Here is a 5,191-nt window from a genome sequence, read left to right on the forward strand (position 1 = left end):
CTGGTGAGACTGGGTTCTACCTTCATATTAAAGAGTAAGACCGTATCTTAGCTAATTGGAAGTTCTATTTGGGTTAACAGAGTTTGTTGATTTTTAATTTTACTGTGATCTTTCCAGACCTTTATATAAAAGGACATCTCAAAGAGCAGTATTTCTGCACTTTTTTTTTTTTTCTCTCTTAGAAAGCTAATTATTACCAGAAAGCAATTCTTCAGTCTCTTGCATGAGATTTTAAGCCTGGCTACCATGTTCTCACAGTGGGAGAAAGGGTCTTGGGAGGAAGTCTCACCTGTATTCTGAACATAAACTTTATAATTATTTCCATGTTTAAAGCATAGCATCTTTAATCTCCACCGTGTCTTAGGATCCCTTCTAAGTTTTTCTGTTTCAGTGTCTCCAAAGAGGAAATTTACAGTTTACTCTTCAAGGAGCAAAGGGTAATTTACCAGTTGAAAAGGATGGTAAAGAGTATCATGAGTCTATTTTCTGTTTTTACAGATTTCATATGATTTCTCCTGCTGTCAGCTTCACAGGCACCCCAAAATTTCAGAGGTACTTGGCTACTTGGCTCATCAAATTCCTGAGCCATTCTGAGAATTTCAGCGTTATTCACTTTTTTTGCATAATATTATTTATTTATTTGTTTATTTATTTATTAGCCCTATACTTTCCTGTTTCCAAAGCTTGTTGTTGTTTTCCTTTTCTCATTTTCTTGGTATTTGAGTTTATTTATTGTTTAAACCCACTCATTTTGTGTAAGTTTGTTTTTAAAAGAGCAGCTGTAAACTGGTATGTTCGTTCCAGAATGCTTAACCGATGCCCTTATACATACTTTAGAGTGTTTTACTGATTTTTTAAAACAATAATCATCTACCTTATTCTAAGATCTTAACACAATAAATGGGGATTTTTATGGAATAAAAGATACTTCTTACCATAAAGAACAGTTATTAATTCTTTTGGAGGTCTAACATCAATTGCATTTCCATATCTTCCAAAAATCAAGTGAATTATAAGGTAAGAGGTATTAAATCATTTAATAATTAATTCATTTATGACCATTTGATCATCTATTTAGCAAGCAATAAAGAAACGCTATAGATATATTAGTGTACAAGACATCTCATCCCTTATTTCCTAGAGCATATATTTTACTGTGATAGGCAGTCAAATAAATTATTAAGTATGTTATAAATTTTTAAAAACATAAAATGCAGCATGTTATGAATCCATATACTCTGGCTACTCAATCAGTTTTAAAAGTCATTAAATGCTTAATTGTAAAGTAACTTTTAAGCAGATACTGAAATGATAAATTAGAGTTAACCGAAATAGAAATATAGAAAGACTAAGACAGTAAGTAAAGCATGCTGAGTCCAGAAAAAACATACCATATTTTCTCATAAGGAATATCTGAAAGATTATATCATGGAATACAAATGTGTGACAAGGGTGAAAACACACTGGGAAGGTACATGGCATGGGATGGTAGCCATGTAATAGATTATTTTAAAAATTATTATTTTAAAGTAATGAGAAGCTCTTTTACTGTAATATGCACGAGGGTGATAAACATACATGTTTGCTCAGTAAATATTGATGGTGTGTAGCTAGAAGTGTGAATTCATTGGTGGAAGCCACTAAAAAACAGCAATTATAGTGTCCAGACCACAGAATTTGGTGATTTGGGCCAAAACAGTGGAATAAAGAAAAGTAGATGAGAACTGTAGATTATTAAAGAGAATCTCCAAGGACTTGTGTTTATTGGGTGTGGGGGATGAAGGATAAAGCATCATCAAGGATAACTCAGTTTTCTAGTTGGTGCAGGGATGAAGGCAAAGATGATATGAAGAAGGAGCAGCTAGAGGGGCAGCTGGACAATCACGGGAGTGTAAGGACTGTGCCCCCCAGGGAACAGTGTGATCTGAGATGGGGTAAGAGGTCTGCTGCTAAGTCAAATTAGAAAAGCCCTGACAATGTCCATTTGACTTGCTAAGAGCCAGTGACCCCAGTTTTACGCAATCACATGACTGACTGTGAATTCATTTTCTGCCTCCTACATTTTCTCTCTCCCCCGTGTTTTATATCAACACATACACATACAATATATATACAATTAGGAAAATTTAATAACATAGGAAAGAGGTCGGTGCTTGACTACTATTGTCTCCATGAATATTAGGCAAATGTGGAAGACATTAATATTATTTTGGTTTATGTGTGCCTTAATGAGAGGCCTAGCTAGTTATTTTCTAATGACCCATTTTTATTAACTCATCAGCCCTGATGAGAATATTAAAATGCTATGGTTTTAGTTTGAATGCTAATGTTCCTTTCAGACATTTGAAACACTGTTTAAATGATCATTCCTACTTGTTCAGAATTACAACAAATAATCAGCTCATTCCTGAGCATGAGGGAGCTTTGATTTGTTTTTTTATTTTGCTCCTAAGTAGGAACATTTTCTATGGTTAAAGGAAAAACAAACAAACAAACAACAACAACAACAAAACCTATTGAGACATCACTTCAAAATATGAAAATCTAGAAATGCAATATGAGATTTAGTTAATGTTTGTAACAATTAAATGGGAAAATCACTAGTCAAGCCAATAATGGATACAGACACATTAAAAACATAGACATCTGTAACATCAGGTTCTTCAAATGTGATTCTGTCCTTAATCAGCCACCCCTTGCCTCAAAATCCAAAAGGGACATTTGTGAACAGGTGATGAAACATGACCACATCGTATCTTGTTATTTTACTCCAAAATTCAGTATAGAATGTGGCTGGCCTATAATTTTGCATGGAGACACTTCATGTCACGCAGGCAATATTAACCTCAGTAGGCAGGTTTGCCTTTATCTGTTTCAGGCCCACAAGCTTAAAATGTGAATCAAATACCATCATTGTAAAGAAAACAAATCCTAAATACATCTAACAGCCAAAAAAAGCTTAGGAAAATGTGAGTGTAAACCACTTGCATTCAAAAGTCAACCTCAGTGAAAAATTCATCTCAGAAAAAGAATACCTAGTCAAGGCAAGGAGAAATACCCAGATCCTTGCCCATCACTGATTCTGAGTAATAAAAAAGAAGATACATAAAATAGGAAACTTAACTGTAAGCCGCAACTTATCCTGACTGATTGATTGATTACTGATTTGTCTGATTTTTTTCTCTTTTTCTTCTTTCGTAACCTTAATGGGATTATCATCTGAGCCTGTTGTCTTCCAGAACTGTGGCTAATTTCTAGGAGCTGGGATGGGGTGGGAAGAATTACGGAGTGTCAGAGAATTGTGCACTATTTCGAGACATCTCCTTGTCAGAATCACTGTTTCTATTTGATTTAGGACTTTTAAGAATCAACTTGGATGTTGCTCCCAAAAGTCTATCAATGAATAACTTAATCATAAGGCTTATTTTAGCCAAGACAGGCAGCTCTTCTAAAGAATTACATAGTGCAGGTCAGGTAAAAAAAAAAAAAAAAAAAAGCCAATTTCTTTTCCCTACAGAGAAAAAAAAGTCCTACAAAATGTTTCTCCCCCTCCTTATACAGACAGATGTACCCTAAAAGTCTCCATTCTCAGTCTATCTTAATATTCTGCTTTAATAATAAATTTCCTTCCTCATTTTCATGTTGTATTACTCCAGAACTGTCTCTCATTGTGTCTTTGTTTTTCAAAATGCAGAAGAATTAAATGTAACTGTTTCCTCACCTGTCCTCAAACAAACTTCTTTAAAGAGTTGTTTTAAGTTGTCTCATTTTTTTCAAACTCATTCTCTTCTCAAGCTACTGTACTTTGAGTTTCATCTTTCCCTTGCCACCAACATTATTTCTTTCTTCCTTTTTTTTTTTTTTAAAGAGATTGGAGTTTATTTATTTATTTATTTATTTATTTTTGGTTGTGTTGGGTCTTCGCTTCTGTGCGAGGGCTTTCTCTAGTTGCGGCAAGCGGGGGCCACTCTTCATCGCGGTGCGTGGGCCTCTCACTATCGCGGCCTCTCTTGTTGCAGAGCACAGGCTCCAGACGTGCAGGCTCAGTAGTTGTGGCTCACAGGCCCAGTTGCTCCGCGGCATGTGGGATCTTCCCAGACCAGGGCTCGAACCCGTCTCCCCTGCATTGGCAGGCAGATTCTCAACCACTGCGCCACCAGGGAAGCCCCCAACATTATTTCTTAATCACCAGTTGCTTCCATGTTGACAAGTCCCTGTTGCCTCCTTTCTGATACAATATTAGTCAACTTCCCACCACTATTTATTCAGGAGATAGCTTATTGATCTTGAAGTATTTTATTATACTTGTTTCCAAGACACCAAAATTCTACCTTCCCTTGCCTTCCTTTTCATGTTTTTTATTTATAAACACATTAAGCACTACTTTGCCATGACAGCTAAGCATACTTTACAACTCTTAACACTATTCCCTATGGAATATAATACCCTTACAATATAGTATAAACCCTTATTATAATATATATCAATATTACCCTTAGGTAGTATATGTATATTATATAATACCTTATGTAATACCTATATAATACCTTATATATATATAATACCTAATGTAATATAATACCTTGTCTGAATCAACATGTGTTGAAATACAAATTTAATATATTTGAGAATATAGGAATTTGAAATCAGAAGGAAAGAAGCTAAGGTAGAATCGTGAACACTGAGCTCAGTAGATACTCTACATTTGTCTTCTACCTTTATAAAATTAGAACCTGCTAATAATCTTAAGTAAATTGTTAAAGTAATATAGTTTTGCCCTGATGCCATTAGCCATCATACCATAAGGTAACTGCTACTATTTAGCCTCAATTTTCCATTTTCAAGGTAACACTGATGTTAACTTAGTTTTCTACTAAGTTTATAATGAAGTTGTAAGGAATCTAGAATTCTCATTCACATTATTTGAGGGTTTTTTTTTTTTTAAGTTTGAGTTATAGTCATATCTGAATATCTAACTTAAAGTAGTAAAAACAGAAAATGTTGATTTAAAACCTTAATCCTATTGCTTAGTGCATGTAATAAAAGGTAATGTAAAAAGATACTGTTTATAAACAACATTTGAATATTTTTGTTATATTCCTTTCCAAAATGAACTTTAAAGTCAGTGGTTTAAGAACCATGAATGTCCTTGCTAGAAGGCTTTTTTTTCCCTCAGAGTTTCCTTTTAGGG

The sequence above is a fragment of the Eubalaena glacialis genome, chromosome 6 (genome assembly GCF_028564815.1).
Source record: "Eubalaena glacialis isolate mEubGla1 chromosome 6, mEubGla1.1.hap2.+ XY, whole genome shotgun sequence".
NCBI lineage: Eukaryota > Metazoa > Chordata > Mammalia > Artiodactyla > Balaenidae > Eubalaena > Eubalaena glacialis.